Consider the following 16,206-nt stretch of genomic DNA (forward strand, 5'->3'; position numbering starts at 1 on the left):
TACTGCTCCCTTCACAGAACAGTGCAAACGGTCCCTAACCAGAATAGAAAGTGGAGTGGGAGACCCCGGTGCACACTGAGCAAGAGGACAAGTACATTAGAGTCTCTATTTTGAGAAACAGACACCTCACAAGTCCTCAACTGGCAGCTTCATTAAATAGTACCCGCAAAACACCAGTCTCAACGTCAACAGTGAAGAGGCGACTCCGGGATGCTGGCCTTCTAGGCAGAGTTTCAAAGAAAAGGCCATATCTCAGACTGGCAAATAAAAATAAAAGATTAAGATTGGCAAAAGAACACAGACACTGGACAGAGATATGGCTTTTTCTTTGCAACTCTGCCTAGAAGGCCAGCATCCCGGAGTCATCTCTTCACTGCTGACGTTGAGACTGGTGTTTTGCTTTTCTTTCAAAAAACAAGGACATTTCTAAGTGACACCAAACTTTTGAACAGTAGTGTAAGTCAATATATATATATATCAGTCAATATATAGCAGTCAATATATATATCAGTCAACTTTTGCATCTATTATAATACTGCTGTTGACACACACACGTATTCAGTGTTTTCTGGGAATATCTAATCTAGCACAGTTGTGGTTACATCAATATAAAGATAACAGAATATTGATCAGTGGCTCAGCTGGAGCTTTTTAGACTTGAAGAATGAACAAAGAATTGCAGGTTCCGTTGCAATTTGTTTTTTTATTGTACGCTTGTAAATGTAAAACACAATGGTTCATCTGACAGGCAATGTCTGCTCACTGTCACTATCTGTCTGTTGACATTTACTGTCTGTCACAGCCTGTCTGTCTCTCTATCTGCCTGTCACTCTTCTTACCACCACAGCAGAAGGACCTAGAGAGGGCAGTATACAGACGGGTACTAAATGAGGGTCTCCTGGGCTTCCCTGTGACTGCAGCAGAATCATCTGTGCTTCTGCATTGCTTGCTGTTTGGGGTTTTAGGCTGGGTTTCTGTACAGCACTCTGTGCTTCTACGTCTGCATTGCTTGCTGTTTGGGGTTTTAGGCTGGGTTTCTGTACAGCACTCTGTGCTTCTACGTCTGCATTGCTTGCTGTTTGGGGTTTTAGGCTGGGTTTCTGTACAGCACTCTGTGCTTCTACGTCTGCATTGCTTGCTGTTTGGGGTTTTAGGCTGGGTTTCTGTACAGCACTCTGTGACATCTGCTGATGTAAAAAGGGCTTTATCAATACATTTGATTGATTGATCTGAAATGACACATTAACAACAGGGCCTGTAATCCACTGTATGCAACAGATGCAGATGACCTTTCACTATTTACAGTGATAAAGGATTTCATCAAGAATGTTGACTTTTGATCACATTTAAGGAAACCTGCACATTTGTTTTGTGAAGAGCTACAATTGAAGTCAGAAGTTTACATACATTTAGGTTGGAGTCATTACAACTCGTTTTTCAACCTCTCCACAAATTTCTTGTTAATTAAAAAACTATAGTTTTGGCAAGTCGGTTAGGACATCTACTTTGTGCATGACACAAGTAATTTTTCCAACAATTGTTTACAGACAGATTATTTCACTTATAATTCACTGTATCACAATTCCAGTGGGTCAGAAGTTTACATACACTAAGTTGACTGTGCCTTTAAACAGCTTGGAAAATTCCAGAAAATGATGTCATGGCTTTAGAAACTTCTTATAGGCTAATTGACATCATTTGAGTTAATTGGAGGTGTACCTGTGGATGTATTTCAAGGCCTACCTTCAAACTCAGTGCCTCTTTGCTTGACATCATGGGAAAATCTAAAGAAATCAGCCAAGACCTCAGGAAAAAATGGTAGACCTCCACAAGGACGGTTCATCCTTGGGAGCAATTTCCAAACGCCTGAAGGTACCACATTCACCTGTACAAACAATTGTACGCAAGTATAAACACCATGGGACCACGCAGCCGTCATACCGCTTAGGAAGGAGACGCGTTCTGTCTCCTAGAGATGAACGTACTTTGGTGCGAAACGTGCAAGTCAATCCCAGAACAACAGCAAAGGACCTTGTGAAGATGCTGGAGGAAACAGGTACAAAAGTATATATATCCACAGTAAAACAAGTCATATATCAACATAACCTGAAAGGCCGATCCAAAACTGCCATAAAAAAAGCCAGACTACGGTTTGCAACTGCACATAGGGACAAAGATCGTACTTTTTGGAGAAATGTCCTCTGGTCTGATGAATCAAAAATAGAACTGTTAGGCCATAATGACCATTGTTATGTTTGAAGAACAACGGGGGAGGCTTGCAAGCCGAAGAACACCATCTCAACCGTGAAGCACTGGGGTGGCAGCATCATGTTGTGGGGGTGCTTTGCTGCAGGAAGAACTGGTGCAATTCACAAAGTAGATGGCATCATGAGGCAGGAAAATTATGTGGATATATTGAAGCAACATCTCAAGATGTCAGAAAAGAAATTAAAGTGAATGGATCTTCCAAATGGATACTTCCAAGCATACTTCCAAAGTTGTGGCAAAATGGCTTAAGGACAACAAAGTCAAGGTATTGGAGTGGCCATCACAAAGCCTTGACCTCAATCCTATAGAAAATATGTGAGCAGAACTGAAAAAGCATGTGTGAGCAAGGAGGCCTATAAACCTGACTCAGTTACACCAACTCTGTCAGGAGGAACGGGCCAAAATTCACCCAATTTATTGTGGGAAGCTTGTGGAATGCTACCCAAAACGTTTGACCAAAGTTAAACAATTTCAAGGCAATGCCACCAAATACTAATTGAGTGTATGAAAACTTCTGACCCACTGGGAATGTGATGAAAGAAATAAAAGCTGAAATTAATCATTCTCTCTACTATTATTCTGACATTTCACATTCTTAAAATAAAGTGGTGATCCTAACTGACCTAAGGCACGGAATCTTTAATGGGATTGAATGTCAGGAATTGTGAAAAACTGAGTTTAAATGTATTTGGCTAAGGTGTATGTAAACTTCCAACTTCAACTGTATGTAGCAATAAAATATGAAACATCTTAATTAATGGGTGTCATTTGGCTCTGTACTTGTGCCCTCTGCAATGTCTCCAGTGCACCGGGAGCTGGTCTCCTGAGCCATCATGCTCCCATTCCCTTTTTGGACTTCTGTCGCCTGGCTAGCCAGAGAGGCTACGTTTCTTGCCAGCGATGACGTTGCAGCCTTGAAGGTGCAAGCTGTGCTCTGGCTGTCAGTGATGGGAGCCATCAGCTGTGATAGCCCTACATCCAGCAGAGCTACACAGCGATCACTATGGCACCCAGGGCTTTCTCCCCTCTGAAAACCTGTAAGGACTGTAAGTTCCTTGTATGTGGCCAGATGCTGCAGCAACTGATCATAGATTGTTACCGAGACCAGAATATGGCTGGGGAACTTCGAGCTGAAAATTACGATTAGGATCTTTCTAATGATCGTGCGTAAAGTCTCTTGACTCATGACACTGGAGCTGTCCTCCTCTGATCCGCTCTGTGTGCTTGATCCTGGGGCCTTCACCCCATACCTATCTAGATTTAGCCTGCACTGCGATGAAGTCCTCCATGTCTGGGAATATTGGCAGGTCCGCTACTGCCTCTGCTGCACAGCTAAGGGAGCTGGAGCTGCTCTCTACAGAAAGGTCAACGCTTCCTATCTGCTCTACTGTGGTAGAGTACAGCTGAGGTGTCACCTAGATAGCCAGATATGCATTGTTTCTTGCCAGGGATGATGTTATGGTTTTCATGATGCTGGCTATCTTTTTGCTGTCAGAGATGGGAGCCTCCAACTGCTCCAGCCCCAGCCCAAGCAGGGCTGGGTTGTCCATATCAACAGCAGTGATAATGGTGTCAAAAACTCTGTCCCCTCCTAACACTTTGTCCTCAAAGGTTAAACTAGTCATTTTTCCTGACCACACAGTAAAACTCTAGTTGGGTCACATGTTTTTCCTGGTCAGGTCACGTGGTCAGAAACAACTCATGGGCTGCGGTCCAAACACTTAAAAGACACACCATGTCCCCTCAGCAGTGAAACCAAACATGAAGATATCCCGTGCTTGATATAGTGGACTGATATAGATGCCATTAGGCTATTCATTTTGGGTACCGTTAGGGATTATTTTTAGGTCCCAGAACCCAGCAATATTATAAAGCCAATATTCTATAAGAGGTGTTGGAACTCAAGCAGAAGAACATTTGAGGTGCCCAAGTCAAGCACTGATGATAGCCTATCTAATAAAGTTAAGGCACTGCTGCTCTTTCTGATTTAATCTCCTCCGTTTGTTACAACAAAACGATTAATTATTATTATTTTATTTTTTTTACTGTTATTTTACCAGGTAAGTTGACTGAGAACACTTTTTCATTCACAGCAACGACCTGGGGAATAGTTACAGGGAGAGAAGGGGGATGAATGAGCCAATTGTAAGCTGGGGATGATTAGATGACCATGATGGTATGAGGGACAGCTTGGGAATTTAGCCAGGACACTGAGGTTAACACCCCTACTCTTAAGATAAGTTCCATGGGATCTTTAATGACCTCAGAGAGTCAGGACACCCGTTTAACGTCCCATCCGAAAGACAGCACCCTACACAGAGCAGTGTCCCCAATCACTGCCCTGGGGCATTCTAATATTTTTTTAGACCAGAGGAAAGAGTGCCTCCTACTGGCCCTCCAACACCACTTCCAGCAGCATCTGGTCTCCCATCCAGGGACAGACCAGGACCAACGCTGCTTAGCTTCAGAAGCAAGCCAGCAGTGGGATGCAGTGGGATTTATCCATAGCAATGAAGCAATGTGAAGAGGGCACGACAAAACCTATTCCCCCTCAGGAGACAAAAAAGATTTGGCATGGGTCTTCAGATCCTCAAAAGGTTCTACAGCTGCACCATCAAGAGCATCCTAACTGGTTGCATCACTGCCTGGTATGGCAACTGCTCGGCCTCTGACTGCAAGGCACCACAGAGGGTAGTAGGAATGGCCCAGTACATCACTGTGGCCAAGCTTCCTGCCATCCAGGACCTCTATACCGGGCGATGACAGAGGAAGCCCTAAAAATGGTCAAAGACTCCAGCCACCCTAGTCATAGACTAACTCTACCTAAATGTACATACTACCTCAATTAACCGGTGCCCCGCACATTGACTCTGTATCGGTACCCCCCTGTATATAGTCTCCCTATAGTTATTTTACTGCTGCTCTTTAATTACTTGTTACTTTTATCTCTTATTCTTATCTATATATTTTTTAACTGCATTGTTGGTTATGGGCTCGTCAGTAAGCATTTCACTGTAAGATCTACAACTGTTGTATTCGGCACATGACAATTTGATTTAATTTGACATATGTTTTCTGTAAGAACAACTAACCCCCAGGCGCTACACCAAAGAGAATTAGCTTAAATAGTGTTTACAATATGTGTGTTTGTTTTCAGTTGATCACTTCTGTCAGATAGGTTGCCTACAGATAAATGAAACAACTAGGAGAGAGGCATTACACAGTTTAATTGCAATATTTTTTTATTTGAGAAAAAAATTGGGGTGAAAACCAAAAAGCCATACATTAGATTTACATTTACATTTAAGTCATTTAGCAGACGCTCTTATCCAGAGCGACTTACAAATTGGTGCATTCACCTTATGACATCCAGTGGAGCAGCCACTTTACAATAGTGCATCTAAATCTTTTAAGGGGGGCGGTGAGAAGGATTACTTTATCCTATCCTAGGTATTCCTTAAAGAGGTGGGGTTTCAGGTGTCTCCGGAAGGTGGTGATTGACTCCGCTGTCCTGGCGTCGTGAGGGAGTTTGTTCCACCATTGGGGGGCCAGAGCAGCGAACAGTTTTGACTGGGCTGAGAGGGAACTGTACTTCCTCAGTGGTAGGGAGGCGAGCAGGCCAGAGGTGGATGAACGCAGTGCCCTTGTTTGGGTGTAGGGCCTGATCAGAGCCTGGAGGTACTGAGGTGCCGTTCCCCTCACAGCTCCATAGGCAAGCACCATGGTCTTGTAATTAGATAATAGTGAATAATAATGCCAAGACTAGTGTTATGACATGGTAGCCTAACCAACCTGATGGTGAATACCTATCTATAGCCTACCATCACACTTTAGCTCCTTTGGGCAAGTTCTGTAGTACCATGGAGAGGCAAGTTCGGTAGTACCATGGAGAGCTCCCGTGGTGCTTAATTTATCCATGAGCTTGCATTCCAGCCAACTTCCTGGTCATCACTTGTTACTACAGCCACAAATGTCTAAACCCCGCCTATTTCAACTATTTATTTTCTTGAAATACGATTTTAAACCTAACCCTAACCTTAACCCTAACATTAACCACACTGCTAACCTTATCCTCAACCCTAACATTTAATTAAGACCAAAAAAGCACATTTTCATGAATTTCATGAATTTTGTTTTCATGAATTTCGGGGATTTAGACCATTTTACTTTGTGGCTGTGGTAACAAGTGACAACTCACGTTCCTCGATCGTGTTTTATGCACAGTTCCCATTGGTTAAAGAGAGCACAGGTAACACCCCATGCCGTACCTAATTCTTAACATAAACTGTCACTCATTGGGATTCCTATGTTGCGATCTGGCTGGTGGGGAAGCGAAGTGGCAATAGTCATCTGTGACAACGCTACAGGGGAAAAGACGTGTCCTCCGAAATTAATTATTTCGGGGATTTTGCACATACGCTCGTTGAATCGCCGTCTGCATGTTGTCCAGTCAGAAAGGTAAGGGGATATGGGTGTTTCGTTGTGTCTTATGCAAGTGCATAGATGACAGGTTGTCCAACAGGCTTATGTAGCCTATGTAAATTGAATAGCAATATTCTGGGGAATGCATTCTCACGATGCTTATGTCTAGATGACACCGCTTCTGGCTGGTTGGTTGCCTATACACTACTGGGAATTTAGCAAAAGCCAGAAGTTAGGCCTATGTAATAGCATTGACTTGAGGCACACTGTGCCTTAGATAACGAAGATTAACTGAGCATTACTGATTAGACTTATGCTCCAATGTGGAGGGAGACTTTGTGTGTAAAATGTGATGATGGGAATATTTGATTCAAACCTACCTCATGTGGAATCAGGAATGAGGATGGGGTAAATGATTTGTGTGGTCTTTATACCTGATTTGTGAACAAAATAGTGCAACTGCCCTGGTAGCAAACATGGGTTGTCTGAGAAATCTAAGAATGCCTTATTCATCCTGCTGAGCTAAACCTTAGTTGTTAGGTCTGTGGGTTAAAAAGATGCTTCTAATCCACCCCATTATAAATACATAACCACTGCAGTGAATAGGACTACTATAAACACTAACACGTAGGTAGCCTATACTGTCGTGTGACGTAGAGGGAAATTGTCCAGCAGACTGTGTGTACTGTTGTGTGTCTGTTGTGTGTCTGTTGTGTGTCTGTTGTGTGTCTGCAAACTGTCGGCTGTTTCCTTTGCCTTTGATGCTTCATCAGTCGGAGCACATGAAACATTTCTCTGACATGTCTTGGATAAAAGCTGCTTTGAAGTGTTCAGATTAGATAATAGAGGAGGCACAATGCAGCGGAAATGGCTCTTGTCACTGTTCAAAGAACGTAATGGGCCAAACGTTGGCTTCGTCCTGGATTCATCTTTTATCCATACGCAAAGCACTATGAAATCAAGGCACTTCATCATTTCTTAATCCTTTTTCTTTTTTTCTATTTTGTAGATCATTGCATTTATTCAAAAAGACGCCCCAATGAGATTCATGGTGAGGTATAGACCATAGAGCTGAATAGAACATGTGTATGTGTAACAGTATAACTTCAGTCCGTCCCCTCGCCGGGCGCGAACCAGGGACCCTCTGCACATATCAACAACTGACACCCACGAAGCATCGTTACCCATCGCTCCACAAAAGCTACGGCCCTTGCAGAGCAAGAGGAACCACTACTTCAAGGTCTCAGAGCAAGTGACGTCACCGATTGAAACGCTATTAGCGCGCACCACCGCTAACTAGCTAGCCATTTCACATCCGTTACATATGCTAAATGTAATGTAGAATATCATCTTCTTTAATCTGTTTTCATTGCCCTGGCTGGAACTCACTACCGAATTTATGCTTTGATGATGCATCATGTATAGGATACTGATTATTGGACTTACTTGGTACAATGAATGTGTCACTAGTGATATCTCGTCCAAGTGATTTTATTTGGTGTGTGTGTGCTCCCCGGAGTAATTATAGCGGTGTGAAAACACCTCTCTCCATTTGTACAGTGTCATGGTAACTTATTTGGCGCCCTGAGGATATGTGTGTGTGTGTGTGTGTGTGTGTGTGTGTGTGTGTGTGTGTGTGTGTGTGTGTGTGTGTGTGTGTGTGTGTGTGTGTGTGTGTGTGTACACATGTAGGCCAGAATAACAGACTTGATGTCTCGCCTCTTACAGAGGGTTTTTTCTTTCTCTTCCATCACAAACAGGGCACAAAACCAGTGTTTCCCCTAGGAGTTTCTTTCCAGCAGTGGTAGCAGAGTTAGGCTACTAAATGTATATTTGGGAAACACTGAAAGAACATTTGTATTTGTATTTATTAAGGATTTCTATTAGCAGCTACTCTTCCAACATTAAGGCAGTTATATACAACTTCAAATATTACATGGCATTACAATTCAGAAAACTTTACCCAATGCATTTAGAATGTTCCTTTTAGGCCACTACTCCACTATCACAAATTTACAATACAACATTTATGTATATGTGTGTGAATAGTGAGTGTCTTATCATGTGTAGCGTAGCACCCCGTATTATCGGCATATTCGGCATATTCAACTACATTGTTGGTTAAGGGCTTGTAAATAAGCATTTCACTGTAAGGTCTATCTATACCTGTTGTATTCGGCGCATGTGACAAATACAATTTGATTTGATTTGTTTATATTATATATTATATATTACATATATATAATATACTGTATTACCTTCAACAGTGTTATCTTGTGATCAAGCCATCAATGTTTTGTGATTATTGGTATTATTGATTAATAATAGTGATTATTGGTTAAAATGTTAGCTAATGGGTTAGTAATTAGCATGCTTGACATTTCAGTGGAAATACTACTACTATCAGCTTTTTGATAAGCAGTTTAGCAACAAAAAAACAAGTCCCGTATTATCGGCAAACGGTCACCATTTATTGGCCACCTTACTATTTTGTTCAATTACAAGATATACCCGTTTAATTATGTTACCAACCTCATATCCGAAGTGTTTACTAGATAGTTGACTAGTTGGCTAGTCTTCTGGTAAAAAAATATATACTTGCCTGAAATCCTATATTTCAGAGGTAAAAAGTTGGATATTAAATTATGTGTGTTCTGTCGCACAGTCGATTTTTACAATATAGAGTGTGTCCCACAAAATGTGTATATATATAACTTTTTGAAAACTCTCAAAACCTAATTTTGCAATAAACATTGATGGTCAGCTAGCTAGAAGGGTTTATTTCGTCACAAAACTTAATGTTATTTTCCAGTCCATTTAAATGTTGAACTCGAGGTGATTTAATCCTCTAACCGCTAGAGAGGGTCTGAAGTTAGGGGTGTCCGATGTTGGGGGAAAATTAGCTATATGTGTGTCTGTGCCTGTGTGTGTGTCTTTTCAGTCCCTGCTGTTCCAAAAAAACTTCTTAGGGATAGCCCCCTTTTTTTCAATTCTTGCCTAAATGACATACCCAAATCTAACTGCCTGTAGCTCATGCCCTGAAGCAAGGATATGCATGTTCTTGGTACCATTGGAATGGAAAACCCTTTGAAGTTTGTGGAAATGTGAATTGAATGTAGGAGAATATAACACAATAGATCTGGTAGAAGAAAATACTATGAAAAAACCAACCTGTCTTTTTCTACCACCATCTTTGAAATGCAAGAGAAAGGTCATATTTATAGTCATCACTTTGGTTGTAATTCCGATAGTGTCCACAAGATGACAGCAGTGCATGTGCAAAGTGTCAGATGGATAACTTTAAAAATGACTGAACAGCAAGACGTTTAGTGTCAAGTCCTCAGGTACATTTGGGCAAATCGTGAATGAGACATTCGCATTCATATTACATTTTTCTGCAAGAATATCATCAAATCTGTATACTTGGATTTTGAATTAGCTTTCCAAGTATTAGTAGCCATATTATAAGTTCAACATTTGCAAAAAACCCAGTTTTCATAACTTCATTACTCTGAATATTCTTATACGTTGTGTCCAAAAGGAAAAGGCATGCTGTCGTTAGCGCCTACATTTTGAGGCGGGGTTTCCAGATACTACTGTAAAGCCCAGCTCATTGGCTATATAGCTAGCTTTGTTTGACCCCGATTAGTGCTTATTTGACAAAGATACAGTCCTTCAAGTGATGGCTGCCCGCGTCATCTATGTGCCATGAAGGCGTCGCTCTCTGACCAAATATGGTGTCCTATAGGATATACTACAGTCCTAATGAAATAGTGAAGTCTTGTTACCTTCTAGGATCTCTGAGGAATACATACGGATGTGATTTGACTCGTTCAAATAACATTTAGGGTGAGATTTTCACAGATTCCTTTCTTCGCAAATTGAACGAGTGGAAATACAAAATCGATCACACGTGCTACATGGACCTTTTTAGGATATGAAAAACGAGTTTATCTAACACTTCATGTTATCTCTGGGACTCTTTCGATTATAAATCAGAGCAAGATTTCAGAATATAAGTACACATTTCACCTTCAGAGGTGAATTTGTCAAACCTGAAAAAGTTTTGTTCTTAGGAGCTCTCCTCAAACAATAGCCTGGCATTTTTTCGTAGTAATAGCTACTGTAAATTGGACAGTGCAGTTATATTAACAAGAATATAAGCTTTCAGGTAATTTAAGACACTTCTATGTACCGAAATTTGTTGTTACTCTAAGATCTGCGATCTTGATATAACGTGCTGCATGAGTTACAACTGAACGCCAATCCTTAAATAAGGTGTATTTGTATCCGTTTTTTAAATCTGATTCTACTGCTTGCATCAGTTACCCGATGTGGAATAGAGTTCCATGTAGCCATGGCTCTATGTAGTACTGTTTGCCTCCCAGGGTCTGTTCTTGACTTGGGGATTGCGACGAGACCATGGCATGTCTTGTGGGGTATGCACGGGTGTCTGAGCTGTGTGCTTGTTGTTTAAACAGACACCTCAATGCATTCATCATGTCAACACTTCCTACAAAACAAGTATAGATGAAGTCAATCTCTCCTCCACTTTGAGCCATGCGAGATTTACATGCATTTTATTTATGTTAGCTCTCCGTGAACTGCCAGCCCTGTTCTGAGCCCTGACCACAGGGCTGAACAGTAGTCCAGGTGTGACAAAACTAGAGCCTTTAGGACCCCTGCCTTGTTGATAGTGTTATTTAAAAGGCAGAGGAGCACATGGACAGACTTCTCCCCATCTTAGCTACTGTTGTATCATCATGTTTTGTCCATGACAGTTTACAATCCAGGGTTACTCCAAGCAGTTAAGTCACCTCAACTTAAATAAGTTAAATAATTGGCCTAGACCGCTGCCCTGGGGAATTCCTGATTCTACTTGGATTATGTTGGAGAGACTTCCATTAAAGAACACCCTCTGTGTTCTGTTGGACAGGTAACACTTTAATAACAATATAACAGGGGGTGTAAAGCCATAACAAATACATTTTTCCATCAGCAGACTATGATTGATAATGTCGAAAGCTGTACTGAAGTCTAACAAAACAGCTCCCACAATCTTCTTATCATCAATTTCTCTCATTCAATCATCAGTCATTTGTGGAACTGCCGTGCTTGTTGAATATCCTTCCCTATAAGTGTGCTGAAAGTCTGTTGTCAACTTGTTTACAGTAAAACAGCATTATTTCTGGTTAAACATAATTTTTTCCAAACATTTTCTAAAGGTTGGTAACAGGCTGATTGATCAGCTATTTGAGCCAGTAAAGGGGGCTTTACTATTCTTGGGTAGCGGAATTATGTCAAATAGGAGTGGCAATATTGTCTGCTGTTATTTGTTTTTTCACTTCTTCCACAATAACTTCACGAAATCCAAAATTACAATGCTTGTCTTTCATAATTTAATAAATTATACTTGGATGTGTAGTGCCAGCGTTTGTTGCTGGCATGTCATGCCTAAGTTTACTAATCGTGCCAATGAAAAAATCATTAAAGTAGTTGGCAATATCAGTGGGTTTTGTAATGAAGGATCCTTCTGATTCAATGAATGATGGAGCTGAGTTTGCCTTTTTGCCCAAAATGTCATTTAAGGTGCTCCAAAGCTTTTTATTATCTTTCTTTATTTATATTTGTTTCATAGTATAATTCTTCTTCTTTTTATTCAGTTTAGTCACATGATTTCTCAAATTGCAGTACGTTTGCCAATCGGTTGTGCAGCCAGACTTATTTGCCATTCCTTTTGCCTCATACCTCTCAACCATAACATTATTCAATTCCTCATCAATTCACAGGGATTTAACAGTTTTACAGTCATTTTCTTAATGGGTGCTTGCTTACTAGTAACTGGAATAAACAATTTCATAAATGTGTCAAGTGCAGCATCTGGTTGCGCCTCATTACACATCACAAACCAACAAATATTATTTACATCAACAACATAGGAATCATTACAAAACCTTTTGTATGACCTCTTATACACTATTTTAGGCCCAGCCTTTGGAACTTTGGTTTTCCTAGATATGGCCACTCTTATTGTAATCACTACGTCCAATGGATTTGTATACTGCTTTCAAGCAAATTTCTGCAGCATTAGGAGAGATGTGATCAATACATGTTGATAATTTAATTCCTCTGATGTTTGTAACTACCCTGGTAGAATGACTGATAACCTGAACCAGATTGCATGCACTAGTTACAGTTTAAAGCTTTTTCTTGAGTGGGCAGCTTAATGAAAGCCTGTCGCTATTTAAATCACCCAGGTAATATACCTCTCTGCTGATATCACATACATTATCAAGCATTTCACACGTGTTATCCAGATATTGACTGTTAGCACTTGGTGGTCTATAGCAGCATCCCACCAGAATTGGCTTATGTGAGGCAGATGAACCTGTAGCCATATTAGTTCAACAGTATTTAACATGAGATCCTCTCTAAGCTTTACAGGAATGTGGTTCTGAATATAAACAATAACACCTCCACATTTGGCATTTCTGACTTTTCTGTAGATGTTATAACCATACATTGATACTACTGTATTATCAAAAGTATTATCTAAGTGAGTTTCAGAGATTTTCAGAAAATGAATGTCATCTCTTACTAGCAAATAATTAATTGTATGAACCTAGTTTCTTAAGCTACATATGTTAATGTGGGCTATATTTAGCACTTTTCTGGGATGCTTGATTGTATTCATTGCTTTACTGGGAAGCTTAGCAGAAGTAGACATGCTCATGTTTTTTATGTTAGTGCCTGGTGAGCTGCACACAGTGGACTTCCTACTAAGGCACACCGCCTCAGTGCTAACAGTATAACTCTAGTTCATAGGCACATGATTACTGTGTGCAATAGCTGTAGGATCAGCAGAGGCATTCAGGGCATTTAGAGGGACATAAATTAGGTTACTTATGTTGTGTCTTTTAATGCCCCTGGGATAATGTACATTTTATAAAGCATTATAAAACTCAGCAACACAATGGTAGGGATTAATTGAGCTGGGCTTCATAATGGCTTCATAAACTCAGCCTCATAATGCTTTGAAAGGATACAGGAACCCATTTTTTGGGGGTGGATCCCATCCTCCTTATAAAACAAGCTTTGTTTCCAGAAGGTATATCAAAATTGTCAATAAATGTTACACCCACAGAGCTGCAATAGTCTTGTAGTCAGTTATGGAGGGATAAAAGTCTGATGAAACATTCAATGCCACGTCTGTTGGCGTCAAGCAGAGACCCAATCAGTTCTTTAAAATCCATCTTTAGCTGTTCGGAGCTGCCCTTCATAATGTCATTGAAGTCCACATGAACTATGATAGACTCAATTTCCTGTTGCAGGTCTAAAATGTTTGGGAGTAGCTTATTGATATCCTGTTGCAGGTCTAAAATGTTTGGGAGCAGCTTATTGATATCCTGTTGCAGGTCTAAAATGTTTGGGAGCAGCTTATTGATATCCTGTTGCAGGTCTAAAATGTTTGGGAGCAGCTTATTGATATCCTGTTGCAGGTCTAAAATGTTTGGGAGTAGCTTATTGATGTCCTGTTGTAGGTCTAAAATGTTTGGGAGCAGCTTATTGATATCCTGTTGCAGGTCTAAAATGTTTGGGAGCAGCTTATTGATGTCCTGTTGCAGGTTTATAATGTTTAGGAGCAGCTTATTGATGTCCTGTTGCAGGTCTAAAATGTTTGGGAGCAGCTTATTGATGTCCTGTTGCAGGTCTAAAATGTTTGGGAGCAGCTTATTGATATCCTGTTGCAGGTCTAAAATGTTTGGGAGCAGCTTATTGATATCCTGTTGCAGGTCTAAAATGTTTGGGAGCAGCTTATTGATGTCCTGTTGCAGGTCTAAAATGTTTGGGAGCAGCTTATTGATGTCCTGTACTCGTGATCCTGGATAGCACAAAGTTTTTGCTCCAGTGACAGGCATTTCTCATCATTGAACTGCCCAATACAATGGCCGGAGAACAGAATGGAGAAATCCGCCCATTTCTAACCCTCACACAATTCGTTGAACCCTTCACAGGCCAATGAGAAGAAGGACAGCATACGTCCTCTGCTCCTGACAATATGTCTACAGCAGGCATTTGATCACAAATAAGGATGAAACAGCCTATAGAGAGGAGGTCAGAGACCTGGTCGTGTGGTGCCAGAACAACAACCTCTCCCTCAACGTGATCAAGACAAAGGAGATGATTGTGGACTACAGGAAAAGGAGGACCGAGCACACCCCCATTCTCATCGATGGGGCTACAGTGGAGCAGGTTGAGAGATTCAAGTTCCTTGGTGTCCACATCACCAACAAACTATTGTTATCCAAACACTCTAAGACAGTTGTGAAGATGGCACGACAAAGCCTATTCCCCCTCAGGGGACTGAAAAGATTTGGCATGGGTCCAAAAGGTTTTACAGCTGCACCATTGAGAGCATCCTGACAGGTTGCATCACTGCCTGCTATGGCAACTGCTCGGCCTCTGACCGCAAGGCACTACAGAGGGTAGTTACTATGGCCCAGTTCATCACTTTTGCCAAGCCTCCTGCCATCCGTGGACTTCTATACCAGGCGGTGTCAGAAGAAGGACCTAAAACTTGTTAAAGACTCCAGCCACCCTAGTCATAGACTGTTCTTTCTGCTACCGCACAGCAAGCTGTAACGGAGCGTCAAGTCTAGGTCGAAAAGGCTTCTTAACAGCTTCTACCTCCAAGCCATAAGACTCCTGAACAGCTCATCAAAGGGCTACCCAGACCCATCTATGTATAGTCACTTTGTCTCGACCTACATGTACATATTACCTCAATTACCTTGACTAACAGGTGCCCCCGCACATTGACTCTGTACCGGTGCCCCCTGTATATTGCCTCGCTATTGTTATTTTACTGCTGATGTCTAATTATTTGTAATTAAACTTTAATACATTTTTTTAAAATTTACTCATCTATTTTTTCTTCACTTTTTTTTCCTTAAAACTTCTTAAAGCATTGTTGGTTAAGGGCTTGTAAGTAACCATTTCCCTGTAAGGTCTACACTTGTATTCAGTGCGTGACAAATAAAATGAGATTTTATTAAAAAAAATATTTAACCTTTATTTAACTAGGCAAGTCAGTTTTTGATTTGATTTCATTCAAGTTCAAATCTTATTCTGATCAGCTCTTCACCCCATCCTACGGGGACAGGAACTGGGTTTAAAAATAAAAATAATATATAAATATAGGACAAAACACACATCACGACTAGAGAGACAACACAACACTACATAAAGAGAGACCTAAGACAACAATGTAGCAAGGCAGCAACACATGACAACACAGCATGGTAGCTACACAACATGACAACAACATGGTAGCAACACAACATGGTAGCAGCACAAAACATGGTACAGACATTATTGGGCACAGACCTCAGCACAAAGGGAAGGAAGGTAGAGACAACAATACATCACGCAAAGCAGCCACAACTGTCAGTAAGAGTGTCCATGATTGAGTCTTTCTGATCCTAACTGATCAAACTCCTCTATCCTCTGAAGGTG

The sequence above is a fragment of the Oncorhynchus nerka genome, linkage group LG13 (genome assembly GCF_034236695.1).
Source record: "Oncorhynchus nerka isolate Pitt River linkage group LG13, Oner_Uvic_2.0, whole genome shotgun sequence".
NCBI lineage: Eukaryota > Metazoa > Chordata > Actinopteri > Salmoniformes > Salmonidae > Oncorhynchus > Oncorhynchus nerka.